This window comes from Rattus norvegicus, chromosome 1, assembly GCF_036323735.1.
Source record: "Rattus norvegicus strain BN/NHsdMcwi chromosome 1, GRCr8, whole genome shotgun sequence".
Taxonomy (NCBI): Eukaryota; Metazoa; Chordata; class Mammalia; order Rodentia; family Muridae; genus Rattus; species Rattus norvegicus.
Window position 1 is genome coordinate 266,573,115 of NC_086019.1, and position 12,866 is coordinate 266,585,980.

A 12,866-nucleotide genomic window follows, 5' to 3' on the forward strand; every position below is an offset into this window, starting at 1 on the left:
TACCAAATAAAGCTGGATAGGCCATGCTGGTTTCCGTCACAGCCATAGTCGGGGCATTCATTGCTCTCACAAGCTCTTCAGTAAGGATTTGATGGGGGCTGGGCATGGCAGCCCGCGCCTTTGGTTCCAGCCCCCCTTCCCACTACCCCCACCCTCCCAAGTTGGATCCCGGAGTTGGAAGCCAGGCTGCTTCACCGGAAGGTTCCAGGCAAGCCAGGGCTGCATAGTGAGATCCTGTTTCTACATTTTTTTTTTTGTTGTTTTTTTTTTTTGGTTCTTTTTTTTTTTTTTTCCCCGGAGCTGGGGACCGAACCCAGGGCCTTGCGCTTCCTAGGTAAGCGCTCTACCACTGAGCTAAATCCCCAGATCCTGTTTCAACCAACCAATCAAAAGATAGCCTTTGCCAGGGGCTAAGGTGTGGTGGGTTGGCTTAATGCTGCTTGTATTCTAACGCTGATTTGGGGCCTCCAAGACTGGGGCCCTAGAGAGTCTACAGGGGAGAGAGTGGCTGGTAAGATACTGCCCCCAGTTAGTTGTGATTGGTAAATAAAGATGCCAATAGCCAATAGTTGGGCAGAGGGGAGATAGGTGGGGTTGATGTTTCACTTGGGTGAGAGAGGACCACGAGGAGGGAAGGAGAAGGAAGCCACCATGGAAGATGGTTGTGCAGGAGGGAGGAGAGCTGCCATGGGCTAGGAGCCAAGAGACCAGGGCCCAGAGGGCTGCCCAACTGGAGTTCAGAGCAGCCCGGATGGAACGCAGTAAGTGGTAACGGGGTTTTCGATAGGAAGTAGGTTCTAGCAGCACGGAGGGTAGGCAGCTGCCTGGCTATTGTGGCATATTAAAGATATAAAGGCTGCGTGTGCCTTCCATCCGGGAACATAAACGGCATGAGGTGAGGAAGAAGCCCCGGGCTGGGATTTTTAATATTTATTACTACACTGAGGAGACGGCTCAACTGGGCCTTGCTGACCAGCCGGTCTAACTGAATCAGCAAGCCCCAGATTCAGCGAGAGCAATCTTGTTCAAAAAAAGCAAGCAATAGAGCAACACACCTGTCAAACATCTCTTGTCACCACATGCATGTAAACACACGTGTGGCCAAATCTATACACACATACGAATGTGTACACGCACAAGCTTTGACAGAATGCATGGGATACAGCGTCTCTCACTGTTCTCTCTAACTTTTATGGGTAAGATGGTCTTCTCCCTTGACTACTCTCTTAGGCCATTGTGGGTTGCTGTAACTAACACCTGATACTTGGCAATATATCCAGGATTGAAATCAGAGCTGTGCATGTCCAGAGGATGGTGACAGCTCCAGTCCTCTCTGGCTTCCTCACCACAGACGTCACCATGGTGGGAGGCACTGTGGTGGGAGCAGTGGAAGTCAAGGAAGCCAGAGGGACAAAGCCAGGTTCACCTTTAATCATTGCCTGCTTTCTTCAAACTGACAAGAAGCCCATGAAAACTACCCTGATCCCCTCCGAAACAGCATTAGCATAACCACCTAATTCCTGGACCCCGAACTCTTAAAAGTTCCATTCCCTCCACAATGTCCCACTGAAGACCACACCTCTAGCAGACACTCAAGCCAGCTCCCAACCAGAGCTGCCTCAACTTAAGACTTTTGGTAATGAGGTCTGTTTTGTTTTGTTTTATTTGTTTGTTTGTTAGTCCAATCAGAATTAACCCATATTCGTTTCAGTTACCTTGACACCTCACACACAAGCTTATTATTACACATAACACCCCATTATACTAGTAGGCTTAATTGCCTCTCTTCCCCGATAGTCCGGAGGCTTTCGGTGAGCAAACACTGTTTTGGTCCACATTTCCCAGAGCCTGGTATAGTCTAAAGAGTCAACATCATTGAATAAACCTCGGAAGCTGTGACGTTCCAAATGGAAGACGGCGAGTGCTCCTCAAGTTTAAGTGACTAGATCTAGGGAGCCGGCCTTCATCCAGCACATGCGCAGTGTGGTTAGGGCGTCCTGTTGGTCCGTCTGGCTCAAAGAGAGCATGCTCCACCGCCCAGGAAAAGTAGCTGTTCGCTAATTTAGACTCTCACCCAGTGTAGTCCCTGAATGGGCAACACTTTCCCCCGTTTCTTGAGAACAGGATGATAAATAATGCAGCGACAGTACAGGAGATATTAATTCTGGTACGCCACGCCGCCACTCAGCTTTAGAACCCAGGAAGGAAGCGAGACTTAACACGGCGCGTTGCAGCCTTGTGAGCAGGCCACCTTGGCTTTTTTTGTTTCCTCTCAAAGGGGGTGAGAGTGGTTGTTTGTTTGCTTTGGTTTCGTCTTCAATAAGAAGCATCTTAATGTAACCATTCTGGACATCTGCCCCACTTTCAAAAATTACAAGTTTCGATCACTGCTAAATTGTACAGATCCCAATCTGTCTGCTCCGCATACGTTTGCATTTATAAATGCAGAATCAGGCTAAGAGTCTTTCTAATGTAATCCCCCAAATGCATGAAGTATTAGAAGCCTTTCCCCCACTGGTTCATGCGTTGCTAGGGACTTAAAAGGATCATTGATTTGAATTATTTAATGTGTACAACAAGTTGAGTTTCTTTTTAAAAAAAATGAAGAAAACCCCTTGGGTATTCTTTTAGTTTAGTTTTTTTTTTTAATATTACATCCGTCCATCTGACTGTCTGTCTGTCTGCCTGTCTGTCTCTGTGTCTATTTGTTGGGGATTTGTATGTGTGCATGCTCATACACAGGGCAGAGGTTGACTTTGGAGGTGTTTATTTCCCATGTGGATTCCTGGGCACCCAGGTTCTGTGGCAAGTAGCTTTACTCCACCATCTTGTCAGCCCTGGTTTAAATTTTTAATGGGAAATCTCCTTATTCTTGGGAAATAAGCTGTATTCATATGAACTCCAAAAAGGGGGCCAGATTTCCATCATGTTTTTAAACTATCCAGGAAATGTTTGATTCTAATGAAACACTAGTGCTGAAAATTGGGCTGAAATTGCTGAGCTAAAAATACAGTTCTAACTGCACATTATTCTAACGCTGTAACTTTTTCTTTGAGGACTGGCCCAGGCTTAGAGACAAGGAGCATTCTAATTTGTAATAAAAATGTCAGGCTAGATGTTTGTTGCTGCTTTTGAGAATTTAAGCCAGTTTCTACTCTCAAATTCCACCAATAATCCTAGACTTTAAATGTTGAATACTTTGCTGTGTAGTCTAAGTCTTAATTCTTGTTTATTTATTTTGGTGTTTTACTCTCCCCTCATAGAAAAACAGCTGTGTGTCGCTTCAGTACCACTTGACCTGTAACATCTGGGCTAATGCGTTTATTTTAGTTTATGCTCTGTTCAGAAAGCAGGCCAGAAATGGGAGTCCTGTGTGCACTGTTGAGTGTGCTTTCTGTGACAATCCAATACTCTTATTTTATCCCTTTGACAGCACAGCACAAATGAAGAGGCCATCTATATACGGTTGCCTGACTTGTGATGGAAGCCTGGGTGGGAATTAAAAAGATAACGCTAACTCGCCATCTAAACCTGGGTCCTGTGAGAGCGCAGAGGGAATGCAAAAACAATTAAGTCTTTGGTTGCCCTAAACAGGTACAATGAAGACCACCCAGAGTAATCTATACCCTTCGTCACCTGAACCAGAGAGCGTGTCACTAACGCCAACTACCCGTTGACCTTTTTCTGTGGCAAATCCCTCTGAGAATTCTAGTGCATTATTGATGAAACACCGAACCAAAGAAAGATAAGAATGGATTCTGATATTTGGCTCAGCACAATATTTACTTAGGGTCACAGCAGGTTAATGCCATGTTAGTACACTAGATAGAGCAGGGGAGACTGAACTAAGGGTATGAACAGGAATAGATGGGAGGTCACCGATGGTCCACTTTGTTACTGGTTAGAGACTGTAACAAATCAAAAGAAGGTAGATGTTGCAAGGGCACCAGAAACCAGCAGCCTGCCTGAGTGACCTGGGGCGTGAGCTGGGGTGTGAGCGAGGGGCATAGGGAGAGCTCTGCTTCTGAACCTGGAATAAGGTTTTGATGTTACCGATGCCCTGGGAGGCAGCTACCCTCCCATTTTGAGTTAACACCAATTCTTCCCGAATCAATACTCCTTGAAAACAGCTGCAGCTTCTCAAATCAGCAAGGCTAGCTTATGTCTCTTGCCATGCATGTCTTTTTTTTTTTTTTTCCTGGAAAGTTCCTTTGAGGTCTTTCAGGAACCTGATTCAGTCCAACAACTGTCAAGGGCTAATGTATGCAAGGATGTGCGGGCGCGTGTGCAAAGAGCCTGCGAGACAGAGGAGTGCGGGGCTCTGCCCTCCGACCACTGCTCTGTAATACAGGAAGAGAGAATAAACCGTGCTGCCATGGGCGCCATCTTGAGTGGGCGCCATCTTGAGTGGGCGCCATCTTGAGTGGGCGCCATCTTGGGTGGGCGCCATCCAAAAGGACTTACACTAATGTTTTAGGGGGAAGAGGCAGTCAATATAAACATTGTCCCCTCTCTATCTTTTCCTGCATGCTCTATCTTTTAATATTTTGAAAACTAAAGACAGACATAGAGATTCAGAGGACTTGGAAATGGCCGTCTGGTGGCAGGGGATCGGCCTTTATCTGAGACATCCCACGCCTTCTACTGTGCCTTGGCTCCGGTGAAAGCTTGCTCGTGAGATCTTCCTTCCACAGCATGCAGTGGTAGTTAGTAAAATGCTCAGCCTGTCGGTCCTCAGCACGTTCCTGGTTGTTTGCTTTTTACGGTCTTTCTTATGCAGGGTTTCCTTCTTGCCCAGGTAGCTGACAGGAAGTTTTGGCATTTGGCTCCCATTGTTCCTTCTCACTGGACACCTTGTGTAAAGGACCTGGGATATGGACACTGTCATCTTCCTGATGACAGATCCAGCCTGAGCCACAAAGGGCTCCTTTTGTTCCTCACAGGAGTCTTTCCTCTGTGCTGTTGAAGGTACATGAGGTCTGGGCAGAGGCAGCTGTGGAAATCCACAAGCAATGAATGTGAGTGCATGTGGTGAGTTGGAGTGTTAGTTGGGTAAGGACTGGTCTTCCAGCAAGTCTGTAACTCCTGAGAGAAAAGCTCATACGGGGCTCTGACTGTCTGAGAGCCAAATCTATTTGCTGTGTACCTTATCCCAGGCAAAATGACTGGCCATGATGATGATGATGATGATGATGATGATGATGGTGGTGGTGGTGGTGGTGGTGGTGGTGATGGTGGTGATGGTGATGGTGATGGTGATGGTGGTGGTGACATCAACGATGATGCTGATGACAATGATGGCGATGATGATGGTAATAATAACAACAATAAGAATAACAACAACTAGAGCGGCTTATAGGGAAGGGAAAAGTAAATTTGTAACAGTGGGTGGGTGAGATCTGTGTGGGGTTTGGGTTCCCATGTGGAAAAGACAAGGCCACCAAAACAGAATCAGGGAGCTAGCCAACGGTCAGGATTAAACTCCTGAGAAGCACTCTTAAAAGAGGGTTCTCAGACTCCTTCACATCCAAATCCACACATATTTGTTGAATGTAAAAGTTTAACTCCCTTAATATTACTGATGCTAAAAGCAACTTTTGATGTTTTAACTAAATCCAAGCATTGGAAAAATGAATTGCTTGTGTTTCAAACTACGTGTTCAAATTCACGTTCTGATTTGACCTAGACTCACAACACACACACACACACACACACACACATACACACACACCCCATGGGGACAAGAGGAGGAGGAGAAGGAAGAGGAAGAAGAAGAGGAGAAGGAGAAGGGGAGGAAGAGGAGGAAGAAGACGGAGGAGGAGGAGCAAAGGAGCCACAAGAGAAAAAGCCAAGGAAAGACAGAGACAGACTATGCACAGGGCGTCATTTTCATCAGTGAAGGGCAGGAGGTCTTCATCCAGGCAGGCATCATGGGGTGGGGTAGAACAGAAATCCTTTGGGGCTGATTCTGTGCTTTCTTTCCCCGGGTTACAATGCCGATGTATATGTAACCATGAAGAAGAGTAATGTTAGAAACAGAAAGCCTGTCAGGGGAACATATTTCTGATCCTATAATGGATACCAGAACAGCACTCCTAAACCCCTAAATCTGTTATTGCTTTCCCCAGAGAAAAGGCCATTCGAACTGAAGGTGACCTTGGAGGAGGAACAAGAAAGGTTCCGCTGAAGCCTGGCTCACTTCCAGCTGACTGAAGGAAAGCATGAGACCGTATCGGTCAACACAGAAAGTCCTCAGCTCAGCTAGAGACTGTACTCCAGCTTTGCTCTGTTACCAATATTTTTCAGTCCCTCCTTTTCTCTGTGCCAGTACAGATGGAGCTAAGTGACAAGGGTCTGCACCATCACAGGCCAAAGTCACTTATGCTGTTGCTGCCTGTGCAGCCAGGAATGTGAGGGGAGAGTTCCCGCAGCGGGGTGAGCAGAGAAACCTGTGTGTGTGTGTGTGTGTGTGTGTGTGTGTGTGTGTGTGTGTGTGTGTGTGAGATAATAACTGTGTTCCATTTATCTTGCCTTAAACTCATGGGCCAAAAAGAGGCATCGTGACCTTCCTATTAAAAGGGATAGCAGTATGATAAATCACTGCTTTTTCTTTGTGTGTTTCCTACTTTGCCCTAATTTTATAGCTGGAATCACATACTTGGAACTGACTATAATTTAGCTCTGAAGTCCGGAATCACTCCATGCAGAGAGCACGCTGCTTTCTCATATATCTACGCCCTGGTGTGTTAAGTCACCTAGGAAGCCAGAGGAAGCTTAGCTGAGTAAGGGCAAGGAGGGTCTATATGTAGGGTATCCCAACCTGAGGGCAAGTGGAAGCTCTACAAGGTATAACTATTATTATCTTTTTGTTTCCAACCTCCTCGCAGTGTGTTGAACTACTTGCCCCTTCGATTCAGGGCACATCGCCATCGGCGTCCTGAAGCCCTTGCCCCTGTCAAATGTATTGTTCCTCGTTCCTGAGTCTTTTTTTTTTTTTTTTGTTCTTTTTTTTTTTCGGAGCTGGGGACTGAACCCAGGGCCTTGCGCTTCCTAGGTAAGCACTCTACCACTGAGCTAAATCCCCAGCCCCTCGTTCCTGAGTCTTGATCACCCTCCACCCCTGTCACCACGTACGGGTAATTGTTAGATCTCATGTGCCTTTGCTTAGCTGTGTGTTCTTACAGGGTGTGGAAGCTTGTGCCAGTGGTGGGTGGAATAGTGCTTTCCAATACATCTTCAATTGCTTTTCTTACCCAAGGAGATTTTTAAGACCCACTGTGTGTCCATTTAATTGACTTCGTGGATTGCCAGGAACAATTGAGAGTTCTGACTTCATTGTGTGATCTCTATAAAGGCCGCTTTCAGTACCGAGTAAGTCAGGCATCTCATTTCATGTGATTTGCAGGGTAATTCAGGAGGGGTGTATTGTTATGTTGACAGAAACTCCAAAATTGGGCGAAAGCAAGTGAGGGTTATAGTAGGAGTTTAGCAAAATTAGAAAGCGGCTTGACTTGGATCTGCAATGTCCTCCACAGGCTCCTGTTCTGAGTGCTCAGTCACCAGCTTGTGCTGTTTCCTGGAGCTGGACCCTTTAGGAGATGTGACCTGAGCGGGAGAAGCAGGTTACTACTGGTCAGGCTTTGAAGGGTAGAGCCTGGCTTTGGTTCTGGCCATGGTTACTGCTTTCTGGTCCTCCACCTTGTAAAGCATGTCCATGGCATGTATCCACCACACGATGCCACCCACACCATGATGAGCTGAGAGCCTCTGAACCCAAGGACCAGACAAAACCTCTCCCTCCCTAGGTAGCATGTGTGAGGCATGTTGGTCACTGCGGTACAGAAGTGGCTAAGACGGATTCTGATGTAGCTGTGGCCATGGCGACGGAGTGGTACTCAGCATCATTAGTACGTCTGCTCCCCCAGCTGCCTCTGGCTTCCTCTCTTTTCTTGGTCTTTAATAATGTCAGCTCCAGCTCATCTGCCTTTCTTCCCTCTGCAGGGCATAGCTTTTGGTTCGAGTGAAGAATTGTTCTTTGGAGTCCTTTTCAGGCCAAGGGAAAGGGATATGACAAAGCACCGGCTGACATGCCCACTCTCTCAGAAAGAGGGATGTTCTGGAAGCAAAGCACGACCCAAGCTTCTCTCGAGATGTGTGCTCAGCTAAACCAAGACATCATCCTTCAAACCTGCAGCCTCAGAGCTTCAGAGCGAGGCCTTGACTGGCCCCACCGATGGGATAAAGAAATAATTGCTGGTTATTTCAGCTGCCCTCTACGTGTGATCAATATATCAGTGAGGGCTGTTCCCCAAACTTTGTACAGGAGTCTGGAAATGTGGACCGTACCTCCAAAGTGCAGTTAATAGATGGCAGAATGTGAGCCTGTGTGTGGATAGGTTTCTATGCCTATGGGAATCTTGTGAGATAAATCTGTTTTCTCTTTTTATTATGAGATGTTTGTCACCGGATGCACTTGCATTTTCATACAGAGTAACCCCCAAATCACACTGCACGAAGTGTCACAAATCACACATAAGATTCGTAGCCATGTGTGACAAAGAGGCTGCGGTTCAGCGCTGAAGTTTTGAGAAAGGTAAGTTCTGCAGAAAGAGGGCATTCATCTTATCTCCTCAGGTCTTATATTCCCCGCTCAAGCCTTCGTTCCTATTATATTCATCTTCAAAGTGGCACATGTAGGTAACATTTTTCAATAGTCAATTATCTCTGGCCATCCTCTGGCCCTTTCCTTGCTCCTTCAGAAAATACATTCACTAGCTGATGCTGTGTTTCATCCAAATTATTCGTCTCTGTAGTGCAGGACTTAAAGCATGCGCCTGATTTTTATTGACTCGTCTTATTCCTTGTCATTGTCTGTTCCCTCACCATGATGCAGGCCTGATCGACTATTCTAGTACAGAGTTTCTAGCATTCTTTTTTCTATACGTTACTAGCAGACTATTAACTATTTTGAGTCTTCAAAATGTTCCATGGAGCACACTGACGGGGAATGTCTGAAAACACAAGCACAGCCCATCTAACGTGAACTCCAGGACCTCGCACATTGTGAATGGATGAGGCAACAGGATTGCTGAAATTGGGTCCCAAAGGGTCCTGAGGTGAGACAGTCCTGGTCTAAAGAGGAAATATGAGGAAAAATATGTGGGAAAAGCAGGTTACTGCTGCATGGAATGGAGGGGTCTGATTGTGAGAGTCAGCTGGAAAACGCCAGGCCAACCCTCACATCCTTTTGCTGGAACTGGAAAGCAGCCCCTCAGGCATCCAGGCATCTGTGAGGTCCTCTCTGAAGAGTGCTGTGCTCACTAGGTCTCACAGGCTGCTCAGCCTGTCCTGGCAAGGGAGGCGCCAGACTCAAGGCTGTCTGCAGCTCTGCAGGGTCCTTTCTCAGACTCTTAGAATCCAAGCTGAGTGCTTACTGTGTGATTACCATGGAAGCCATCACAGAGATCGAAGGAAACCTGAGAAGACAGAGGGAAAGAACGAGCAGGCAGCGCGTGGCCAGACCACCGGCTTTCCTACTCTGCACCCAACAACGTCATGTTAAAAGAAAAGCGTACTGCTGGAGGAGATTCAAGATCTATTCTTAACCCGTCCCCATCATTCTAAATCTTTCCTAGAATTGCAGACCAACACATTCTAATTACAGGAAACGCTAAGTCAAATTTCTGTAGAGAAATAGAAAATATTAAGCTGTATTGTGAAGCTAAGGTATTAAATCAGGGCCCGCACAGCAGATCAATGAGACAGATATCACATGGGTTTGCAAATGCATAAAGTGGTAGAACATGAACAGGGGGGATTGATCATGCAATAATTGGCTAGTCCTCAGGGAAGAATCAAGATTTTTTTTCTTATATTATTTGCTATACCAAATACATTTGAAGTGGATGAAAATAGGCTCTGTGATAACTGCGTATCTTTTTAATGTTTAAACTATATACTGGAGGGTTGGTAGTGGTGGTGCACACACCTTTAATGCTGACTTGGAGGAGGGAGAGGCAGGTAGATCTCTGGGAGTTTAAGGCTAACCTGGTCTATATACTAAGTTCCAGTACAGCCAGGCACACACAGAGAGACCCTGTTTCAAACAAACAAAAACCTATGTACCGAGAAACAACCATACCACCGGTCAAACAGAAACACAGAGCTGTAAGTAGAACCCAGTTTTTCAAAGGATTTTAATCTTTAAAATAATGATAGTTTTAGCATGGCACGGGCTTCTCATACCTGAGCGTGTGGCCCCACCCCCCTGGGCTTGTTAGTGTTAAACCTTACAGCTGAAGCCCCAGGGGGCGCTTTGCTAGAGGATAACAATATAAATCTAGTTAGTTCTGTCACCGATGAACACCAAGCAGCATCAGATTCTGTGTGCTTGGACACTTTGGCGCTTAAACTTGCTCACCGAACCAACAGATACAGCACATATTGGAAAAATTTCCCCCCTCTCTTTATTGTACACCCACGAGTGTTTGTCTGCATGCGTGTCTGTGTGTGTGTGCCTGGTACTCGGGGAGGCCAAATAGGGCCCTCAGATCTCCTAGGACTGGAGTCACAAGAGGTTGTATATTGACACGTGCATGCTGGTAATCAAACCCAGGTCCCCCTGCAAGAGCAGCCAGTGCTCTTAACTGCCGAACCATCCCTCTAGCCCCCAGATTGGACAATTTTAGCATTTAAAAATATCGTGGAGCCTGCAGTAATGGCTCATCAGATAAAGGTGCTTTCTGCCACAACTGGTGACCTGAGTTCAATCCCCAAACTCACACAGCAGAGGGGAGAACCTCCACAGTTGTCCTCTGACCTCCACAAGCACACTGTAGCACACCAACATACACACACACACTCATACAGCACGCACATGCACACACATACACGTTAGACATGCCTGTATGCACACACACTCATATACTCATACTCACACACATGCACACACACACAGACATGTCTGTATGCACACACACTCATATACTCATACACACACACATGCACACACACACAGACATGCCTGTATGTACACACGCACATCTTTTTAGAAATTAGAATAATATGTTTTTGTTTTAACCCCAGGGGTGGGACGTGGGGCTGCTTTGCAGCAGCTGACTATGATTTGCGTCGTGCTCTAGCAAGGGCATGTTTTTGCTGGCTGTACACAGTTTCTGAGTGTGTGACATTTGGAATTATGGGAACTTTTCAGAGAATATGTAAATGCTAGAGCCCCAGTAGGGGTGGCTGGGTGGCTGGGTGACTAAGTAACAGTTGTCTGGTTGACAGTTGGCTGGTTGGTGTTTGGCTGGTTGGCCGGGTGGTGGTTAGTTGATTGGCTGGTTGGTGGTTGGTTGATTGGCTGGTTGGGTGGTTGGTGGTTGGTGTTTGGCTGGTTGGCTGGTTGGTGGTTGGTTGATTGGCTGGTTGGGTGGTTGGTGTTTGGCTGGTTGGCTGGTTGGGTGGTTGGTGTTTGGCTGGTTGGCTGGTTGGTGGTTGGTTGATTGGCTGGTTGGCTGGTTGGTGGTTGGTTGATTGGCTGGTTGGGTGGTTGGTGTTTGGCTGGTTGGCTGGTTGGTGGTTAGTTGATTGGCTGGTTGGCTGGTTGGGCTGGCTGGTTGTTAGTTGGGTGGCCGGGTGGTGGTTGGTGTTTGGCTGGTTGGCTGGTTGGTGGTTGGCTGGTTGGTGGTTGGCTGGTTGGCTGGTTGGCTGGTTGGTGGTTGGCTGGTTGGCTGGTTGGGTGGTTGGTGTTTGGCTGGTTGGCTGGTTGGTGGTTGGTTGATTGGCTGGTTGGCTGGTTGGTGGTTGGCTGATTGGCTGGTTGGGTGGTTGGTTGATTGGCTGGTTGGCTGGTTGGGTGGTTGGTGGTTGGTTGATTGGCTGGTTGGGTGGTTGGTGTTTGGCTGGTTGGCTGGTTGGTGGTTGGTGTTTGGCTGGTTGGCTGGTTGGTGGTTGGTGTTTGGCTGGTTGGCTGGTTGGTGGTTGGTGTTTGGCTGGTTGGCTGGTTGGTGGTTGGTGTTTGGCTGGTTGGCTGGTTGGTGGTTGGCTGATTGGCTGGTTGGGTGGTTGGGCTGGCTGGTTGGCTGGTTGGTGGTTGGCTGGTTGGCTGGCTGGTGGTTGGCTGGTTGGTGGTTGGTTGATTGGCTGGTTGGTGGTTGGTGTTTGGCTGGTTGGCTGGTTGGCTGGTTGGTGGTTGGTTGATTGGCTGGTTGGCTGGTTGGCTGGTTGGTGGTTGGCTGATTGGCTGGTTGGCTGGTTGGGCTGGCTGGTTGGCTGGTTGGTGGTTAGCTGATTGGCTGGTTGGCTGGTTGGGTGGTTGGTGATTGGCTGGTTGGCTGGCTGGTGGTTGGCTGGTTGGCTGGTTGGGCTGGCTGGTTGTTAGTTGGGTGGCCGGGTGACCTGGTGACTAATTGGTGGTTGCTGTTGGTTGCAGTTTGTCAAGTGGTCCTACGCAAAGAGACAAGAAGAAGAAATTAGATATCCAGAAGGAGAAGATCAAACTTGCCCCAAGAAACTCCACACCCTTAATCAGCAGGAAGTAGTCTGACGATAATCACCCCCCCTTCCCCCTCTATCCTTTTTTCTCTCCTCCTAGCGTGAGGGGGTGGAAAGGGTGGAAGAAGGAAGAACCCAGAACTTCACACACTCATATACACACACACAACGTTCTGGGGCATGGACTCAGAAAAGTCCATAAGTTATGATGAAAGCTATGAATCTAGCTTAGTTTGTTTTTATTGCTATGATAAACGCCATGACCACAGGCACCTTGGGTAGGAGAGAGCTGCCTTTGGCTTACATGTTCTAGTTAATCCTGAGAAAAATCAGGCAGGAACCTGAAGGCAGGAACTGAAGGCGAGGCCATG

The 12,866-nt window shown here is 47.3% G+C and overlaps 1 long non-coding RNA gene across 8 annotated transcripts in view; it reads left to right on the forward strand.

The window, feature by feature from the left end:
* The window catches only part of LOC102551125 (uncharacterized), a 10,027-nt gene extending 115 nt beyond the window's left edge, over positions 1 to 9,912 (forward strand). The window contains exons 1-5 of one of the 8 annotated variants that reach the window (XR_010063316.1): positions 1 to 6,782; positions 6,888 to 7,136; positions 7,259 to 7,371; positions 7,536 to 7,907; positions 8,002 to 9,912. The exon at positions 1 to 6,782 is cut by the window's left edge and continues 115 nt beyond it. This is a non-coding gene — a long non-coding RNA (uncharacterized LOC102551125). Of the gene's footprint in view, positions 6,783 to 6,887; positions 7,908 to 8,001 lie in introns of all 8 variants that reach the window. The other 7 variants (XR_010063312.1, XR_010063315.1, XR_010063313.1 and 4 more) reach the window with 7 other exon arrangements.
* Positions 9,913 to 12,866: the final 2,954 nt, after the last annotated feature.